Here is a 23,147-nt window from a genome sequence, read left to right on the forward strand (position 1 = left end):
AATTATTAAGCACTGTAGCTACATGACTGGGAAGTATACACCTCTAACCGCCAGTATATCGCCTCTGCCAACAACAGCTACAAAGAAAGAGTCGGATGACAGTTGAAAGACAATCGGCTGAACTAAGTATATTATATTCTGCCTATCCGCAGCCGCTGAATGGCACCATTTTGAGAAGAATACCGCTGTCAGCTGTTAAAATTGTTCTTTGATACACAGCCGATTTCGTGGTATAAGGCCGCATCGTCAGGTGCAATCTGCACGGTCGTGAGAACATCACCCAAAGACACCGTACTTAAAGTTTCCATCAAAAGAAGTGTAATTCGTTTGGCTTCAGTTAGATCTCGTTAAGACCGCTACTTGCATTAAACACCACCTCCAGCTAGCTAATGGCTCTACGCTCTGATATCTACCCAGCATGCACAAGTTCCTTGAACTGCAATACCCGCCTAGAAAATCGAAAAATGGGTTACCAGAACTCTACATCCACACACGGGAATGCACTTTGGAATTCTTGTATGCTTTCCATGTGTAAATTAACCTCGTTGATCGAGGACGATCTCTCTCTCCTGACTTCATAAATCTTAGTTTGAAACACCTCCTATGTCTCGGAGGCCACATGACTAGCACCTGTAAAGAGTGTGGATGTGTGTTCTCTAGTCGAGGATGGTGAGTCGGGGTAAGTCAAAAGCCGCTCGATAAGGGCAGAGTCCCTTTATTACTCATCAACATATCAACATTTCGTATTAGTATCTCATGCCCAGATCTGGCGGCCACTGGGTAGCGGGCGTCGAACACAGTGTCATTGGCAGCGAAGCGGTGTAGTGAAGGCACCAGCAATGGCTACGCCCAGCTCGGTGCGAGAGCAGACCAACCTTGTGACGCGAGCATTCCTGGGCGTCCGGCTGAACTGCGTCAGGAGGTAGTGCGGCAGTGACACGACCGCCCGAGTACATGACGTGCTGGCCGCCTGCCCAAGCTGTGGGGGGTGGCGTCAGGAATGCCATCTCTTGTCCAACGTCTGGCAACGGCGAACGCCCACTGGCTCGCTGGCTAGGAGGACATCAGTTCGACATTTGTCGTATCGTGTAATATTCCTCCTTATGACTTGTGTGTGTTATTTACTATCCTGATATGTAAAACCAGATGTAATACTTGCGTGTATTTTGTATTCTGTGAATTGGTTTACAAAACATACTGTCATCCAAAGCCAACTGTAATATTCTTATACTATACTGTTAATAAGAAGCAATGTAACAAACAGAAATACAGTTACCTATCCGGACAGCAAAACCACAAAAACAAGTTTAATAACCGTGTGTGTTAACCTAAGGAATAAGCATCAGACTTTAACTCGTTTCTTCAAATAATTCTTTAGTTCAGAGGTATGGCAAATAACAGTAGTCAGACTACTATTCTGCATCGATAACAATATACGAGTATGTGGTTGGTGGGACACTATTATTCGCCAGTCTAATTAGGCACATGTAATGAAGCTGAGTAGGACAGCAGAAAAGATTGCAGCTCCCTACTTACCTGACAGACTTCACTTTAGATTTAGATAAAAGATGGTTCAGCAATACAAGAAAAGTTTAGCCGTTCGAAACAAAACCACAGCACCCAGTTGCTTAATCAGACAGACTAATTTCATGAAAACAAAAGTAAATTTGGACGGGGGGGGGGGGGGTGTTCTACATCAACATATTTGGTACTCAACATTTCATTGATTCACTATAAACTGCTTAACGTTACTATTTATCACCATTAATCATCAGCTTAGTATTTCCTTTCATTAATACGTAATGTGAAAGCAGCAAACAATTTATCTGATGTGGTCTCTGAATCTGGCATAACCTTACGTAGTCATTTTAACACAGAAAATAATAGCAATGTTAGTTACGAAATTGTCAGTTATTCTTTCCATCAATTATTTCACTGATTAATCACTGATTTGCCAACAATATATTAAAGATTTCACAGTCCTGGCTGAATACAAGTCACTCGGAGTTTTCATTTACCAGGTTAGGATCCTGCTTGGTTTATGAGGGGGATAAATTACCAGGTGGACACAATTGTTAATGTGGACGATGGTTATTATTCTTAAAGAACATTTCAACTTCCTGGCACACACTATAATACATAACTAAAATGTCGTACGCTGTAAGCTGTGATCAGCGACGGTGGCGTTGGTCGCAAAAACTGCATTAATATCAGAACGGCCAAGAGAAGTTATACATGTCGGACTTATTTCCTCTTCATAGCGATGATCCATCTTATAATCAATAGCCCGTTTTTCTCCCCATACCAGGCTGTGAAAAACTGCAGTTTCCAAAAGACGCAAGACGCAACAATATGGAGCACTCCACACTCTGCTGGCGCTGTACGTGCTGCCTCTAAGATCACTTGCCACCGACTGATTTTGTTCGCGCCCGCCAAAGCGCACCAAACGTTTACGCTCCCACCTTTTCCTACGCTTACACAGTTTTCCGTTCCTGACGGAACTACTCCATCTTTTATACTACACATACCTCATACAGCCCTAAGTGAGTGCCAGTAACTATTACATACATAATTACATTATAGCAACTTTTTACATTTAATAATTATAACAAATAGATATCTTTACAATATTTAAAAGTAAATATTACACCCTTCTTCTTAATATGTACATTCATTTTAATCTTATAAAGAGTTTCAGTATCGATTTCGCTTCAAACAAGATGTCTCTACTTCTGCTTTAATAGTTTCAATAAAATATTTACAAAAAATTTTTAAAAAATATGAACAATAATGTCACAAATGCATGTAAGTAGGCTGTTTAGGTTTTCTTATTGGTAACGCCATGTAGCGCTCTGTATGAAAATCACTGGCTGTGCTGTGTGCAGTCTGTGGCTGGGTGGTATTGTTGTAATATTCGCCATTGTAGTGTTGGGCTGTTGGCTGTTAACAGCGCATAGCGTTGCGCAGTTGGAGGTGAGCCGCCAGCGGTGGTGGATGTGGGGAAGTGAGATGGCGAATTTTTGAGAGCGGATGATCTGGACATGTGTCCATCAGAAACAGTACATTTGTAAGAATGGATGTCATGAACTGCTATATATATATTATGACTTTTGAACACTATTAAGGTAAATACATTGTTTGTTCTCTATCAAAATCTTTCATTTGCTAACTATGCCTATCAGTAGTTGGTGCCATCAGTAGTTAGAATCTTTTATTTAGCTGGCAGTAGTGGTGCTCACTGTATTGCAGTAGTTCGAATAACCAAGATTTTTGTGAGGTAAGTGATTTCTGAAACGTATAGGTTAACGTTAGTCAGGGCCATTCTTTGTAGGGATTTTTGAAAGTCAGATTGTGTTGCGCTAAAAATATTGTGTGTCAGTTTAAGCACAGTCTTGTATAATTGTTCTAAGGGGACGTTTCATATGTCGACCCTTAGCCGAGGATTTCTCACTGGAATCTTCTGATTTTTTCTTGTAGTTTGTGTAATTAGTGTAGATTTTGTTTATTGCTAGCGCGTAATTGTAGAGACAATCTCCTTTGTAGTTGCAGTCTTTCATTGTTGTACATTAAAACAGGTGTGGCACGCATGTAAATTTTCACCAAGTATTTCGCAGCTGCGCTTGCAATTAATTAGATATTATTTTCAGTGCTATGTTAATGTGTTCTCTTACATTTCCTCTTCAAATTGTGTTTTTATGTGTTGTCGTATGAAATATTGTGACAATAATGGCGTGTGAAAAACGTAATACTAGGCTCCAAAGTAAACTAAGAAATGACAGTGAAGACGAAAGCAGTGTGTTAGCGCCACCATGTAATGAATTAACTAATGTTCAAAGTAGTAATTTGGTAAATGTGCATAGGGAAATGGAGAGAGCTGCAAATAATGGTGTAGGCAGTGAAACAATTAGTGAACAAGGAAGCATTATCGATCGATCGGTCGGCAACAGCCCGCCTCAGGAATCCGAAATGACAGGACACAATCTTGCAAATATTGTAGATTCAGGTTTTGCGTCCTCACCGTTTTATCAAATAAATCTCAGACACATTTTCTGCTTTTCAAAATGCGAATATTGCCCGTTCAAATGCACTGACTAATAGCACTGAGGAACATGTTTTAGACACCAGTGCACTTTTATTACAGTTAATGCAACAAATGGGACAAAGCCTACAAAAGTTAGACACAACGCTTGAACAAAATCAGAAACAAATGGGACAAAATCTTCAAAAGTTAGACACAATGGAACAACACCAGTGACAAAACAGCAACAGTTAGACACAATGGAACCAAATCTTTAAATGTGGACACAATGGAACAAAATCTTCAAAAGTTAGACACGATGGAACAAAATAAGAGACAAACACAGCAAAAGCTTCAAAAGTTAGACACAATGGAACAAAGTCTTCGAAAGTTATACACAGTGGAACAAAATCTTCAAAAGTTAGACTCAGTGGAACAAATGCTTGAACAAACACGTGAAAATTTAACTGCTGAGTTACTTAAAAACGAATATAAATGTCGAAAAGTCTGTAATGACGTAAAAACACAAATTTGTGAACATCTTCAACCAATTCTTTCGCGTCATGAAAATGCATTACAGAATCACGAAGCAGCCGTAAAAGAACTACAAACTGTTGTTCATGAAAATCACGACACCTTGCAAGCTAAAATTGACTCAGCTACATCTACCGATGCGGTTATGCAACTTGCAAAAACTCAGGAAAACTTAAAGGACACAGTAGATACGATTTCAACACAAATGGACACTCTGAAATTTGGTTCAGAAAAACACACTGAGAAAATCAGTTCACCATCGGAGAAAGTAACCGAACTTTCGGATCAGTTCACTAACTTATCTACAAAGGTAGATGATGGTCTGAATGACACAAGACCTTTAGCCTTCACTGACACAGAAGTGATGAACAAATTAGAAAATTCAAACAAAATCAAAATCAAATCAATACACAGTATAAAAGAGAAATCCGGGAGTACAAGATCAGTTGGCACAAGTAATACAAGAATTACATATTTCAGAGAACACGCGCGCTCCAGTACGGGAAGAGGGACATAGAAATACGGAACAACTACAAAATAATAACACAGGACACTTCGGAAATTATGAAAGAAATTGGGAAGGCGCATTGAATTTTGAGATGGAACCGCCGAAACGAAGTAACAATGAGCGATGTGCGACTCGCCGACACAATGATTTTGACTATAAGCTGTTGATTACTACACGCAAATTCAAAACATTTAAGAATTCTGGCAACGACATTCATCCACATGCGTGGCTTCATCAATTCTCTCATTGTTTTCCTCCCAACTGGTTACTGGAGCACAGGTTAGAATTTATGTGTAGCTATTTAGAGAATGAACCAGCTGTGAGAATGCGATCGGTCATTCACGATTGTCACAGTGAAGAAGAATTTTACCATGCCTTCCTCTCAGCATATTGGTCTCAAGCTACACAAGACCGAGTAAAACATAGCATCATCATGATGAAACACTTTGAACAATCTGAATTTTCCAGTGTCGTCAAATATTTTGAAGATATGTTGCATAAGAATCAATATCTTTCAAATCCATACAGCCCTTCAGAACTCATCCGCATTTGCTTAATGAAATTGCCTGAACATTTAAGAAATATTATTTTGGCAGGACGTTGCAAAGACGACATTGAAGCTTTTCAGGGACTCTTACAAGAATTAGAAATTGACACAGACAGTCGTGGGATGCGAAAACAGGAAAACAATCACTACAGGTCACATCCGTCACAATTCCGTAACGACAGAAACAATAACTGGACACGACAAGTCTATTCTTACAACGCAAATCGTGACCAAAGCAGACACCACCCATATGACAACCACTGGTAGAGTAATAATAGTTATAGAGAAAGATGGCATTCCTGTAGTAATGAATATGACAGAGATTACCATAGAAACAGACAAATGGGAACAAAAACAATTATTATCAAGGGAGACAGAATAACTTCAGACGCAACAGTTCAGCGCGCAGTTACGATTCCCGGAGAAATTCTCCACCACATGACTGACAAACAAGAAACTATGTAAACTACCGACAAAACGACAGACCTGAATTCCATCAGAACTGGCGGTATTCAAACAGAGCAGGGCACTCTCGACAAGGTGAATTTGTAGAAGTTAGGTCTCCTAATCCCAATAACGACCCACGCCAACAAAGAGACAGACAATGACTCACACCACAGGCAGGCACGTGCGTCGGCTGGCTCAGGGAAAAATTACATAGACACTAACCTTGAGAAATATTTTAGCATTCTTTACCGATGTACCATAAACCTCATGATAATTCCACTGAATTTGAAACTCTGCGTACTAGGAAGAGTAAAGGTTTACACCACATTTCACATGTAAAACCGTTTTTTGAAAGATAATCTGCTTTTTAACTTTGTCTTTGACATAAAACGTCTTGCTTCACATTTGTAGTATGCATTGTCAGACTTAGAAACTGTTACCATGCAACAATATTTGAAGTTAAATATCCAATCAAGAACCAAGAGAACTTATTTAAACAGAAATTACGAATGCATTGTTATAGTGAACAGACGTCACAGTGTTATTGTGTGTGTACATTCTTGCTTGTTAGTTGCACGATTACGTAACGACTACAAGGCTTACATACTTAGAACATATACTGGTACAGCTAATGAGATTTAAATGCAACATTTTGGTTTACTTGAAAATACATTCTGGATTTAAAGTACTTTCAGTGAGATACCAGATGACACAGTGGTTAGTTTATGTGGTAGCTACACGATTTTATCACGACGCTACTAATGAGTGACAATTTACAATGTTGCTTTTGCAGTGTTTCTGCTTTATATCTGCACAGTTTTTCTGTATTATTCTGGAAAGTAAAACACGTTTTAGTAGTAACTTTTGTGGTATAGCTACAATGAGACAGCCTTGTTCGTAACACAACAATACGTTACAGACCAGTACTTTCTTCATCACGGCAATAAGCGTAATAACTAAGATATCTATACGCAAAGCATTTCACTTTTGTTTATCATGAGGTAAGTACATTGGCTTCTGCAGAACTTAGCTTTCGGAGGACGATAACTACGACACTTCCACAGAGATTATCTTACAACAAGACGCACAGTTTAGCGCTACAGTACACGTATTTGAGTGATTAATTTTGTACTTAAATCATTTATTTTTAAAGATATTTGAAGTACAATGATACAAAGTTTTTCTGTGATACATTTCATTCCATTGCAATAATCTGCAACACTTGAGGGTATAATTAGATTAATCCTCAGGGGGGTACACGCTTACTTTGTGTACCATGTGTTTGGCAAGCACAAGGAGCCCTAGGTTTCGCTTATACAACTTTACACTTCGGTACCATATTTCTCTAACACATAAATTACACAGCTATCTGATCATTTAACTGAGAGACAAACATTTTTTTTACTACATCAGTGACACATGTTTACGCAATTACACAGTTGGACAATTTCATACTTATGAAATTGTATTTTGTCTGTACTTTGTGAACTGTTCATATTTTTTTCGGAACCATTGTGATACTATGAGAGCTTTGAATGATGTTTTTGGTATGGGATCGTGATTTTTAAAGTACGTTTGAGGTAGATGACACTATTGAAATGAGCAGAGAATTTTTTTTAAGTTTTTAAATTATTGCAGAAAGCTACGACGTTTTTGAGATTTGACTGAGGTGTTATGATGTTATTTTTACGACGACGATGTATATTATACTGCTGAGGTATGTTTATGATCAATAAGCTGATGCTATATGAGGAATTGGATTATGCTACATATTTATTATGATGAAATATTGAAGTGTCGCCGCAAGATTGACGTGTCGACGAATATGTACATGTGTAATAAGGTAAGGAGTAATGAGTAGTGGTTAGGGACTCTGACTTGTCAAAAAGGATGTTGGAAACCAAGAATCGTACTTTAAGAGTTATGAAATGTGTGTAAATGCGTGAATGTATCACAATGCGGGCGAAAATTTTTTGGACACTGTTATATTTATAGGATTTTGTTTTTACAGATTTGTAACGCAAGTATTTCGACCTGTGAAATTTTATTTGTATCAAACTGTCACTGTATCGGAAACTCATGTCACAATTATTTCGGCAAGGAAGGTAGGTCACTGTAAGAACCCAGCTGCGTGAACGTCGCCTGGAAAAAAAGCTATTAGTGCGTGCCTTTCAGAGGCACAGGTGGAGAAAAACAAAAGAGGCCATTATCCTTGCTATTGACATTCCTTTGTAGAACGCATCACAAATATGACACGCTCATTGCTTGTAAACATATTGTACTTTATGCTACTTACTGAAATGCTTATGAATCGATGGGAAATATTCTTACATCCAAAAACCTGATTATGACAAGTATCTTTCTGTGAGAGTTGGGAGCTACTGACTTACGAAATGCCACATAGTTATTGAATGATGTTTTTATGCTTTGTACATAGTTGCTTATTTCATTTGATACCTGTTTTCCAGCTGTGTTGCAGCATTGGTTTTATAAAATAAAATTAAATGCATTTGCTAATGTGAACACTTTCTGTCAACAGATCTATTAAATAATAATTTTTATGATCCACATTCTTCGAAAAAGGAGCACTTGGAAAGAAAAGAACAATAAGAAGGGACTAATAACAGTAACTGCATACATAATTTTCTTTTCATGTACTTGGTAATTTCTTTTGTAAAATAAGTTGTGGCGCACCACTTTAATTACATAGACATTAAGATGTGAATATAGATATCCCTTATCTGAATTGTTGTCTTTAGTGTACTATTTTTTCTGCTTATGGGTTTGTCATGTTTAGATATAAGTTATTACATTTACTGCTGCTTGCTTTGCCAATTTCCATTTTTTTGTCATTGCTGTTTGTGTTAATTGTTTTGTGCTGCTGCATTGCCTCGTCCCTTAGTTTAGCACCTGAGCTCAGTAGATTTAAGTTAGCTTAAGATGGGGTAGGCTATATGAGAGAACGAGTTGCGATGAATAGGAAGAAATGCATTGAGAAGCTATAAGAAAATGGTTTGGCCAAAAAAAAGAATTTTGAAAGAGGATATGAACAAAAAAGTAGTGTTTAGGGACAATAGGTTTAGGTAGGATTTCCTTGGAAATAAATGATGAGGTAAGATAATGGAAAATAAATAATGAGGTAAGAAATAAGTGAACATATAAAGTCAGAAAGCATGCTTTGTTAGGATTTTTTTGGTGGAAACAGATGTTGAAATAAGACGAAAGATCTAAGGAATGAAGTTTTGGGTTGGACTGCAGCACCAAATGTTACACTGAAAACGAACCCTGTCCTTTCCTTTTGTTTTATCCCTCTATGTGTTTGTGTACCCTTGTGTATTTGTATTTTTCCTGTCTTTATGTGTTTAGCTGATGTTGTCATGTTGTAGAATTTTTCTAATACTATGTTATTTACTTTCTAAAGATGTTTAAACATTATTTATTCTATTTTGTTTTAATGCTCATATGTGAAGTTGATGTTTCAATAGTTTTTCTGATCTTTTATGTATGTACTTATGTCATAATTCTTGTAATACTGGTGTACATGTTTATTTCTATTCTTTTGTAAAGCCTGCATTACCACAAATGTTATCTGTATTGTTATGTTCTTTATTGATGTATTTTGTACCTTTGTTATTATATTCTTATGTTATAAAATTGTAATTGACACCAGTTCATCAAAATAAGTAACTTGTAAGTTACATTTCACTGCACACGTTTCTGTTGGTCATAGTATATGGACAATATATGAGATTTAGGGACTGTTAGTGTTTGCACGTGTGTTAATAATTCAGGAAGGGACTGGTTAACAGCATTGCTGGTTCTAAGGACAATTCCAAAAACTTTGTGAGTGCACAAGTGGTGGTTTATGGACTTGCTATATTGTCCGAAAGACTCTTCGATGGTGATTGTGCACCTGCACAGTCGCAACACATGGCTGCTGGCCGTCTCTACAAGGACTACAGTGGGTCTGCATCTTTGATGGCCCACCAATACCATTATTTCTACAAGGACTGCAGTGCGTCTGCACCTTTGGTGGTCCACCAATACCATACTCTCTACCAAGACTATAGTGGGTCTGCTCTGTGATGACGTACCTACCAATATTCTTCGAAACGTCGAATGACTCTGCTGTGGGTTTGCTCTATTGTGGCCCATTACCTGTCTGCATGTCGAGAGTCAGCACGTCTTTCCGTTGGAAGGACAACATTACTTCTTCAAGACTGCATGGAAATCCACTACTTCCGTGTACATTTTCTTTTACTGCTCAGACTTTGAGAAAAACACTGCAATTTTACTGTGATGAATGATCAGGACTGTCTTTATGGACTGTGAGAAAATTTTAGCTTATGACCAACATTGTATCAATAAGTGTGTGCATTTGATATCTTTGTTATTGCAACTATGAAAATATTTTCAAATCTGTATTGGCCACTGCCCAAAACAATTTGTAAAATTTTTTGTGGGGAGCATGGGGGCTATGTAAGTAGGCTGTTTAGGTTTTCTTATTGGTAACGCCATGTAGCGCTCTGTATGAAAATCACTGGCTGTGCTGTGTGGAGTCTGTGGCTGGGTGGCATTGTTGTAATATTCGCCATTGTAGTGTTGGGCTGTTGGCTGTTAACAGCGCATAGCGTTGCGCAGTTGGAGGTGAGCCGCCAGCAGTGGTGGATGTGGGGAAGTGAGATGGCGAATTTTTGAGAGCGGATGATCTGGACGTGTGTCCATCAGAAACAGTACATTTGTAAGAATGGATGTCATGAACTGCTATATATATATTATGACTTTTGAACACTATTAAGGTAAATACATTGTTTGTTCTCTATCAAAATCTTTCATTTGCTAACTATGCCTATCAGTAGTTGGTGCCATCAGTAGTTTGAATCTTTTATTTAGCTGGCAGTAGTGGTGCTCACTGTATTGCAGTAGTTCGAGTAACCAAGATTTTTGTGATTTGTGAAACGTATAGGTTAATGTTAGTCAGGGCCATTCTTTTGTGGGGATTATTGAAAGTCAGATTGCATTGCGCTAAAAATATTGTGTGTCAGTTTAAGCACAGTCTTGTATAATTTTTCTAAGGGGACGTTTCAAATAATGTCACAAATGCTGCAGGGGGACCTGTCAGGATGACATGAGGATAGAGCATTGGCGGTCTCACGGCGGAAGCCAGCTGTACATCGGACGATGAGTTGATGACTCGTCGATTCGACATCTGGCCGGCCTGATCTGACAGTCAGTACGTACGTCGTGCTCTAAAATTCCCCTCACAAACCTCCAGGACTTTAAGCGGGGAATGAGGAGACAGTATTCTGAAATGGAACCCAAATCCAGGAACGTACTGTTTTCGTCGGGTCGACTCATTTCATTTGACGTATATCCTACTTCTTTGATCTGGTTCAAGTCTCTGGTGTCGAATGAAGAGTTTGGTTTATGAGATCTGGTGGCGCGAGCTGTGGTCTCTGTAGGAAAGATTGTAGAGACGCCATGTGTGATAGAATCAGTGTACCACAACACCATTCGTAGGTGTAATGTGTTCACCGAATTCTGTCGTCAAACCTTACCTGTAGAGGATCAGAACGCTAAATTACTTGTAAAGGTTCTAGCGTTACCAAAGTATTTTTGCGATGGTTGTAGAACGGAAACGGTAGTTTTCCGATATGCGTTCCAATTCAAAACAATATCTGTTCAGTCAAAAAATGGCTCTGAGCACTATGGGACTTAACATCTATGGTCATCAGTCCCCTAGAACTTAGAACTACTTAAACCTAACTAACCTAAGGACAGCACACAACACCCAGTCATCACAAGGCAGAGAAGATCTGTTCAGTCCCCCCCTTTAAGTCCTAGAAGTTTTTAAGGGGAATTTTGGAGCACCCTGTATCACACCTAAGTGGGTTTGTTGCTGTGTGGCTGTCACATATGCCCAGCACGTCGCGTGTCGAAGTGTCCCTTGTTTCAGTAACAAGTTTATCACCGACCGACAGGCGTTACGTCACAGCAGTATAATGCTACAAGCGGCTGGCTATGGCAACCAGTCTTCTCGCATTAGACTACATTAGGACTGCTGGTTGACGTCACTTTTTTCTGTCAGTTAGCCTCAGATCAAGATCGTGTGTATCTCCGCAGACCACTTCCCGCTCCCGATAATACACTACTGGCCATTAAAATTGCTACACCACGAAGATGACGTGCTACAGACGCGAAATTTAACCGACAGGAAGAAGATGCTGTCATATGCAAATGATTAGCTTTTCAGAGCATTCACACAAGGTTGGCAACGGTGGTGACACCTACTACGTGCTGACATGAGGAAAGTTTCCAACCGATTTCTCATACACAAAAAGCAGTTGACCGGCGTTGCCTGGTGAAACGTTGTTGTGATGCCTCGTTTAAGGAGGAGAAATGCGTACCATCATGTTTCCGACTTTGATAAAGGTCGGATTGTAGCCTATCGCGATTGCGTTTTATCGTATCGTGACATTGCTGCTCGCTTTGGTCGAGATCCAATGACTGTTAGCAGAATATGGACTCGGTGGGTTCAGGAGGGTAATATGGAACGCCGGCTGGATCCCAACGACCTCGTATCACTAGCAGTCGAGATGACAGGCATCTTATCCGCATGGCTGTAACGGATCGTGCATCCACGTCTCGATCCCTGAGACAACAGATGGGGACGTTTGCAAGACAACAACCATCTACACGAACAGTTCGACGACATTTGCAGCAGCATGGACTATCAGCTCGGGGACCGTGGCTGCGGTTACCCTTGACGCTGCATCACAGACCGGAGCGCCTGCGATGGTGTACTCAACGACGAACCTGGGTGCACCAATGGCAAAACGTCATTTTTTCGGATGAATCCAGGTTCTGTTTACAGCATCATAGTGGTTGCATCAGCGTTTGGCGACATCGCGGTGAACGCACATTGGGAGCTTGTATTCGTCATCGCCATACTGGCGTATCACCCGGCTTGATGGTATTGGGTGCCATTGGTTACACGTCTCGGTCACCTCTTGTTCGCATTGACGGCACTTTGAACAGTGGACGTTACATTTCAGATGTGTTACGACCCGTGGCTCTACCCTTCATTCGATCCCTGCGAAACCCTGCATTTCAGCAGGATAATGCACGACCGCATATTGCAGGTCCTGTACAGGCCTTTCTGGATACAGAAAATGTTCGACTGCTGCCCCGGCCAGCACATTCTCCAGATCTCTCACCAACTGAAAACGTCTGGTCAATGGTGGCCGAGCAACTGGCTCGTCACAATGCGCCAGTCACTAATCTCGATAAACAGTGGTATCGTGTTGAAGCTGCATGGGTAGCTATACCTGTACGCGCCATCCAAACTGTGTGTTGACTCAATGCCCAGGCGTATCAAGGCCGTTATTACGGTCAGAGGTGGTTGTTCTGGGTACTGATTTCTCAGGATCTATGCACCCAAATTGCGTGAAAATGTAATCACATGTCAGTTCTAGTATAATATATTTGTCCAATGAATACCCGTTTATCAATTGCATTTCTTCTTGGTGTAGAAATTTTAATGGCCAGTAGTGTAACATTCCGTTGCAAAGTGCATCCTCCTCCCAGGACTCCTCGAAGTTTTATTTCCAGCAGGCACGTGGAACCATTCGCCTTCACAGGGTAGTCAGCAGCCACTCAGACGGCACAATACAGTGTGACCACAGGCCACTTACACGGATTGCAAAAAGGATGAGCCTCCATCTTTAGCTGGGCAAAGCACGCTATCACGAGACGCCGGGAACCCTGGGTCGCCAACGTTTATGTGGACGAACTTAGCGCGGCGACGTCAGGAAAGTCGTTTCCACTTAAATGAAAAACTGCATATGTGCAATGCAGTACAAAACACTCTCAGTCATGAGTTGTGCAGAGATGTTCTGTTTAGAAGATTAGACGTATAGTCAGTTCAAAACTACGGTACTTCAGGAAGCTCGTGGAGGCAAGGAGCAGAGACGCCACATGCCACGTGTAACACACGCGTGATCTTACCTTTCCTTCAACTCGCTCTAACTATCAAACTATTCAACTTACGGATACGGAACTGACAACAGTCTGTTCTGGAACGCAGTCATCATTTTAGTTTTATTTGCCGCAACATATTATAAATTCGATATACGCACAGTGTACGAAACTGCAGTTTTTATTTTACGTATGTTTCGTCACGTGAGAAACTTCTCTGTTAATCAAGTTATGCGAACACTTTATGCGAACCATACGTATATTTTCGTTTGTCCCGAACCGAAACTCAGAGTTTTCTAGCCAGAGATAATTTCGTTTAACTCTCATATGTACAGTGGTCTGTTTGCATGTCAAGCACTAACTAGTCGCCCGTATGGTTTCGTTACGAGAAACAAATCGCCAGGATTTCAATTAACGTGTAATTAAGTTTTCTGATACATCTCCTTATTTCTAACAGGAAGATTTATTCGTATGGCGGTGAGAAAAAGTACCTCATATAGTCGAAATTATATTGGGAGAAATGATAAAGGCGATACAAAGAAAGTACTTCAGTATCGCAACAACTATGTTGGAAACAGTGATAGCCTATTTCTTTTCTTTTATGCAGACTGGATTCCTGAGGTTTCATTTGGTATTAGCTGCTGATAATGGCCTTCTTATTAAAATTCAAAACTGGTCTCGAGAACGATGTTGAACTTCTCCATCCGTAACGTTGGACGAACTCGCTTCTAAAAATAATTCAGCACGACACAACAAAAAACGGTAAAAACAAGTAAAAGAATGACTCCTGAAACCGTGAAAAAGAAAACAAACGAAATCACAGGGCGCAACGAACTATCACACAGGACAGCGACCAGTCTGAAACAGCCGGATCCTGCAGTGATCAATGCAGACATTAATGACACCGTTACACTTGGTTTAAAGTTTTTTTTTTTCTTTTCCTGTTGACAGACATTAAAGAATTCATATTCTGGTGGGTGCCACTTTGGTACTCCTGAGAATCAATTTTTATGACTTCATACATTATCTTCTTTCATAATACACAGTGTGGAAAATTTTACTGCAGTTATTGAAATATCTCGAAAACTACGCATTAGATGAAAGAAAGTGTGTCATAAATGTATTAGGCTCACAGTGGGAAAAAGAATCACTCGAAAAATTCCTCCCTCTCTCCTCCATTAGTAGTCGAGTGAGGGTGGGCAAGTACAAAATCTTAAAGCACACCTTTCATTTTCTGTTGCAGATTCAGATTCGATACCGTATTGACATATGAGTGATATTACATTTTTTTAACAAAGATGTGTTCTCAATATGTTGTCAGGCAAAGCCTGACCAAATGCAGTTAGTGGTTTACGTGTGGTAGTCACAGCTCTCCTTCATACTCTCATCACTGCTGATCATTCTAATATCTCACAACAGCTACAGCCTTCGTTAGTTGAACAAGGTACCACAGTTATAACGTTGTCACTGGCAAATTAGCTGATAAAAGAGTAAATGTTTATGGTACTCTAGCTATTTGTGACACAATGTCCCTGCTTTCAAATATAAATTAGTTGCTAGCTTTTATGACAAGGTTCGTAAAGAAGTAGTAATCACGGCTATGACGAAGAAAAGAAATAACGTTAGAAAAAAAAGAAATTTATGATTGAGGATCGTTATATTCTCCCTTATTAGTTAACTGTCAATGAAAAAGATGAATTTGTTAGATGCTGTTAAATACCATCTTCTGCAGTTGTCATTATTTGAAGGATGCAGTAAAATACGAAAAGAAAACAAAGCAGTTGTACTAAAGAAACTTGCTCTCACTACCTTAGTAGCTGACTTTCCGGATGCTCAGCTCACTGATGGCAATACTTTGATGAATCATATTTAATAGTCAACTGGTTCTAATTCGTTCCTCCTCCACTCCACCATGATAAATGCTGTGAAAGGAGATTACGTTACATTCAATTTTTTGATAATTATGGAACTTCATGTATTAAAAACCTTGAACGAAAAAGACGGGTATCTGCTGTGCTGTTAAACAACTACTACTGACATTGACAACGACACTTCTTATCTGAAATATTGCTTTAAACACCATGCTAAATAAGGAACAGTTTATTGATTTGCTATGCTCCATCGAATACTGAGATAATCAATTCGTGAATAAGAAGAAGTTATTATTTGCTCCTAAGGAAACTGATGATACGTTGCTTCCCTATGCTCTACACGTGGTTTCCAAATGTGGTAAGAAGAACAGCCAAATCGTTAGTAACGATATAGACGAGTTTGTTTTAATAATGTTCTTTTATTGCAAACAGACACTTCTCGTAGTTTTTACCATGAAGAGAAGAAATGTACAGGCAATTGACATTAAAGCAAGTATTAATAATCTGGGTGACAAGTGTAAGAATACACAGGGTGACAGTTATTGTATTATATGAAATGAAATCGTCATAACTTTTGAACGGTTTACATTAGGACGTCTAATCTGCACGATTGTCCGCGGGGCTTGATGGAAATTAGTATGCGCATGCATGGTTTGGTTTAGCGATGAAGCCCACTTTCATTTGGATGAGTTCGTCAGTAAGCAAAATTGGCGCATTTTGGGGACTGAGAATCGGCATTTCGCGGTGAAGAAGTCCCTTCACCCTCAGCGGCTGAATGTGTGGTGTGCAATGTCCAATCACGGAATAATCGGTGCGATGTCCCTTGATGGCACGGTGACTCAGAACAGTACGTGAAGGTTTTGGAAAATGATTTCATCCCCATTACCCAAAGTTACCCTGGTTTGGACAAGACGTGGTTCATGCAAGACAATTACTGAACTATTTGAAATAAAGTCACCATAAATTCTGAAATGTCTGTGTTAGGACTTCGAAATTTTTGGTTGGCCGAGGGCCATGATGGGATCTAGTGTGCGCATAAATGGTTTGGTTTAGCTACCCCATCGAAGAAGGAGAGTGTTTGATGTCCAGGAGCAGTACTTTGGGGACCGCATTCTGGCTCTGGGGTAGCAAGAGGCCGCTGGTATGGGTCTCGATTGGTCGCCATATTCTTCGGATCTGAACACATGCGACTCTTTTTTGTGGGGCTGTATTAAAGAGAACGTGTACAGCAATAACGCCAAAACATTGCTGAGCTGAAAACTGCCATTCAGGAGGTCATCGACAGCATCGATGTTCCGACACTTCAGCGGGTCGTGCAGAATTTTACTATTCTCTGCGTCACATAATCGCCAATGATGGCAGGCGTACCGAACTTGTCGCAACCTAAATCCGAATATTTTACGTGTTGAATAAAGTGTGCGCACACCGCAGTTCGTAACTAGTTTACGTTTTTTCTTCACCTAGTTCAATAATTGTCACCCTGTACTTGCAGCACGTGCTTCAGCGGGATCTGGTTCTGTGCCGTGACCATTCCTGAAAGGCAAGGCTGGAGCATGCAATGCTCCTTGTAGAGGAGACATGAAGAACTTGTTTGCAATTACCAGGCAAGATTTTCATTGATCATCATCAGATAATGAAAGCTGAGTAACAACTCTTTCCTCAGTTTTGTATAGCGATAGAATCAGTGGCTCAGTTACGACACCAATTGTTAACAAAAAAAAAAAGAAGAGATATCTCTTCTAACTTAAAACTGCTTCCACCAATAGATGAAGTCCTACGAAACCACATAAAGCGTGTTCACCTTCAAGTCATTTACATTTACATTATCTCTCAGTGACTAAAGTTGGAAAGTGAAAAATGACTCACGTATACCCTTAACTGGAATGACTTCTGTACACTCACCTGAATTGATGGAATTAGTAGCATGTTGATGTATGACTTGCGAGCGAAGTAACTGCAGTTGCAAATCTTATAACTGAGCTTGCGCATAAGTGTGCGCATCGCCAGAGACATGTGTGAATATTTTGATAGTCACCAGAAGTACCATGCACTGTCTCAGCAGTGATGAAAGTTGTAAATGGAAAATTGTAAACACGTAAAAACTTCATACCGTATTATATTTTTATAAAGTAATTACTTTTCTGTATTTTTGGGACATTTCAAAATCCTGAATAAAATTCTCATAAAAAATTGTTCAAGGGTGTCAAAGTGGCACCCATCAGACATAGCATCCCTGAGTATCTCTTTATGATATAAAAACGAGAAAAACCTTTATACCAAACGTGAACTTTATACCGTACGTTACGGTTCGGGTCTGAAACTGCCCGAGGTAAGTGTGGTGGTGGTTATGGGGGCGAAGGTCTGGCAACTGCGGATGGCTGCTGCAACTACAGGTCTCATAGGACTGGTGGAACGCGCGTCGTGCTTTCTGAGTGGGCTTCACCCCGCTAATTTCGTTATAGCTGTATAGCTGTCAATTCTGAAGTAATTTTGAATATATTACGAATATGTTGCACTATTTTCCGTCCACATATGCTGTGATGGCCACGTTAAGCTTCTACTCAGCAGTGGCTGGAATGCCCCGAAAACTGCCAGAGCACGCTGGAGCCAAGTCCCGCTCCCGCAGCGATCGTCGCTACTCTGCCCCCCCCCCACCTCCCCCACCTCCCGTCCTGCGCAGCCCTGTGCGTTCCCGTCCCAACAGCAGCCACGCCCACCCTCCCCGCTGCGCCGCATTTGCATAATTTTCCCCGCGTATTCCCGCAACCCCTACCCCGCGAGCCGACTCGGCCTCCGGAATGTTGTTGTTGCTTCCTCCCTGCAGAAACTGTCTCTACCCTCCCGGAAAGGGGATGGGGCGGACTTTGTTTGTTTGGATAACAAAAACCAATGTTGATTCACGGATGTTTGTTCGCCGAGCTCCTGCAGGAACGGTCGTCGCTGCCTGGAACAGATCGGGCGTCCTGAAGGTCTTTTTGTGGCCCTAACTTCAGCACAGTACTCCGTTTCTTGCTTCCTCGCGCAGTGTTGATCTCCACAGTGCATATATTACAGAGGACAGCGAAAAAGTTGCACCCACCATTAATTCTTTGTCTATTAATTCAGAGTCGACAGTGTGAAAAATGTGTTAGTATGCGCATTAATTACTGTATCACTAGCTTCTTTTTTTTTCTCCTCAGAACGAATCCCGTCTAGTATGCAATCCGTTGTACTCAGGTTTTGGCAAAACCATATAATTTAACTTTACTGTCGGTAGCACTTCCTCAGGCCGCAGTCGTCAGACAGAGAAGCAGTGGGCGCCATCTAGCATTTGCGTTTTAACAGTTTGCCTACCGTGTTTTCTGAGGCGATAATTGGGGACCAGCCCAGCATTTACCTAAATGAGAGCGATAAACTGGCTGATCGGTGCACCAGCTCGGTCTGTCTCACCTCCCAGTCTCGCAAGTTAGCGATCTGCGCTCCAAACTATACGAGATTGCCATTTCATTATCTTCCCTCTATTTTAGTACTTTGGAAACCTAACTGAAAGCACTCTTCGTGACATCTGACTGTACAAATAAGGGTCATGATCATACCGGCATTAATCAATCAATGAATGAGTCACAGTTGGAATCGACCAACTCACGCAAATACCTGGGTGTAACACTATATATGGACATGAAACGGAACGATCACGGAGGCTCAGTTGTGGGTAAAGACGATGTTAGACTTCGGTTTAAGGTAGAATATTGGAGAAGTGCAGTCAGTCTATAAAGAGATTCCTTACAAATCACTCGTGCGACCCATTTTAGAATATCGCTCAAGTGTGTGGGACCCGTAACAAATAGGACTAACAGGGTATACTGAAGGTATATAGAGAAGCGAAACAAGAATGTCATGCATTTGTTTACCTCCCTGGGAGAGTGTCACAGGGACGCTGGAGAAACCAGACAGGCAGACTCTTGAAGGTAGACGTAAACTATATAAACACCACTAAAACATCACATAGGGATCAAGAGGACAAGATAAGAATAATTTCAGCACGCATTGAGGTATTCAATCAATCATTCTTCTCGCGCTCCATAGCTGAATGGAACTGAAGTACACCAAAAACTCGTACAATGAAATGTTCCTTCTGCCATGTACTTCACGGTGGTCTGCAGAGAAGAGATGTAGATGTAGATAACACATCGGATCTGCAGGGCAGCTGAGATGTCACGCGATACCAACCTTTTTCACCCTCACCACTGCTAAATATATTGGTAAGAAAGTCATTGCATTGTTATTCAGCTCTGAGCTACCTTTAAAATTTCAAACCTCTGACTCATCGGGAAGTCAGTTTCAAATCAACTGCAAAATTAATACTAACATACAGACAGTCAGACAAGAAAGCCATCTAATAAAAACGTAGTAAAAACTAAATGGTACATAATGATTACGGCATGTCGAACGCGTAACGCAGCTTTGTTGGTATGGTAATGTTTACGATTATCACGAACTGGAAGAGTCAGAAGACAGTATAAGACCGCCTAAAACTCTGACTGATGAAGTCTGTTGGTTAGTTTAGGTTGGTTTGTACTTCTGTTTATCAAAACAGTAAATGCACATATGCCAAAACACTGACCGGAGGATGCACAAACAATATCCGATTTGGCTTCCATTGCCCTCGTAAAATACACTGATCAGCCAGAACATTATGACCACCGACCTACAACCGACTTAACGCGTCCACGCGATAACAGCGTTACCTGGTGAGGAATGACTGCGTCAGACACACGCACAGTGCATCTGATATCAGTGAGCGTCTTGTCCGTGTCTAGACTGGGTAATGTGCGCGATATATCTGAGTTTGACCGAGGGCAGATTATGGTGGCCTTGGGACTCGGTACGAGCATTTCCGAAACTGCACGACTTGTTGCGTTTTCGAAAAGTGCTGTGGTGAGTGTCTTCGACACTTCAGGAAACCAAGGTGAAACCACGTCAAGGCGTCGTGGGGTTGGGCGGCCACCCTCGTTACAGATGTCAGACGTCGTCGGCTGGGCAGACTGGTAAAACACGACAGGCGGAAAACTGTGGCTGAACTACCATCAGACTTGGATGCTGGACAGAGTACAAGTGTGTCCAAACGCTCAGTGCATCGAACGTTCCTAACGATGAGCCTCCGCAGCTGACGTCCAATGCATGAGGCAATGTTGACACCACGACATCGATAATTACGACTGAAATGAGCACCATCGGCGCTTAACATTGGTGCAGTGGCAGAGCGTTGCATGATCTGATGAATCCCGATACCTTCTTAATCATGCAGATGGGAGGGTGCGAATCCATCGCCTTTCAGCTCCTTGACACCTGTACTGCGGGACAGGGACATGCTGGCAGCGATTCCATTCTCCTCTGGGGAACACTCACCTGGGCATCCACGGCTCCAGTGGGGCTCGTTCAAGGCGCCACGATGGCCAAGGAATTTCATACACTGGTTGTAGACCACGTACACCCCTCAATGACGATCATGTTTCCAGACGCAGTGACATTTTCAGCAGTGCACCATATCGCAAGGCCATGAGTGTTATGTAGTGGTTCGGGGAACACAGTGACGGGTTCCAATTGATGTGCTGGCCCCACAACTCGCCAAATCTGGACCCGATCGAACAGACGTGGGGTGTAATTGAAAGTAGCGTCAGAACTCATCGCGTCACCCCCTTTCCCGGTATTTAGGGTAATTAGGTGACTTGTGTGTGCATACATCTACATCTGCATGGATACTCTACAAATCACATTTAAGAGCATGGCAGAGGCTTCATCGAACCACCTTCACAATTCTCTATTATTCCAATCTCGTATAGCACGCGGAAAGAGCGAACACCAATATGTTTCCGTACGAGCTCTAATTTCCCTTATTTTATCGTGGTGATCGTTTCTCCCTATGTAGGTCGGTCTCAACAAAATATTTTCGCATCCGGAGGAGAAAATTGGTGATTGGAATTTCTTGAGAAGATTCCGTCGCAACGAAGAACGCCTTTCTTTTAATGATGTCCAGCCCAAATCCTGTATCATTTCTGTGACACTCTCTCCCACATTTCGCGATAATACAAAACGTGCTGCCCTTCTTTGAACTTTTTCAATGTACTCCGTCAGTCCTATCTGGTAAGGGTCCCACACCGTGCAGCAGTATTCTAAAAGAGGACGGACAAGCGTAGTGTAGGCAGTCTCCTTAGTAAATCTGTTACATTTCCTAAGTGTCCTCTCAATAAAACGCAGTCTTTGGTTAGGCTTTCCCACAACATTTTCTGTGTGTTCCTTCCAATTTAAGTTGTTCGTAATTGTAATACCTAGGGATTTAGTTGAATTTACAGCTTTCAGATTAGACTGATTTGATCTTCTGATGACTTTATGAGTCGATAAACGACAGTGTCATCTGCAAACAACCTAATACGGTTGCTCAGATTGACTCCCAAATCGTTTATGTGGATAAGGAACAGCAAAGGGCCTATAACACTACCTTGGGGAACGCCAAAAATCACTTCTGTTTTACTCGATGACTTTTCGTCAATTACTACGAACTGTGACCTCTCTGACAGGAAATCACAAATCCGGTCACATAACTGAGACGATATTCCAGAAGCAGGCAATTTCACTACAAGCCGATTGTGTCGTACTGTATCAAAAGTCTTTCGGAAATCCAGAAATACGGAATCGATCTCAAATCCCTTGTCAATAGCACTCAACACGTAAGTAGGCTGTTTAGGTTTTTATATTGGTAACTCCACGCAGCGTTCTGTATGAAAGTCACTGGATGTGCTGTGTGCAGTCTGTGGCTGGTTGGCATTGTTGTAATATTCGCTATTGTAGTGTTGGGCAGTTGGCTGTTAACAGCATGTAGCGTTGCGCAGTTGGAGGTGAGCCGCCAACAGTGGTGGATGTGGGGAGAGAGATGGCGGAATTTTGAGAGCGGACGATCAAAGAGAGTAAATTTGTAAGAGTGGATGTAACGAACTGATATATGTATTACAACTTTTGAACACTATTAACGTAAATACATTGTTTGTTCTCTATCAAAATCTTTCATTTTGCTAACTACGCCTATCAGTAGTTAGTCCCTTCAGTAGTTAGAATCTTTTATTTAGCTGGCAGTAGTGGCGCTCGCTGTATTGCAGTAGTTCGAGTAACGAAGATTTTTGTGAGGTAAGTGATTCATGAAAGGCATAGGTTATTATTAGTCAGGGCCATTCTTTTGTAGGGATTTTTCAAAGTCAGATTGCATTACGC

This window comes from Schistocerca nitens, chromosome 6, assembly GCF_023898315.1.
Source record: "Schistocerca nitens isolate TAMUIC-IGC-003100 chromosome 6, iqSchNite1.1, whole genome shotgun sequence".
Lineage (NCBI taxonomy): Eukaryota > Metazoa > Arthropoda > Insecta > Orthoptera > Acrididae > Schistocerca > Schistocerca nitens.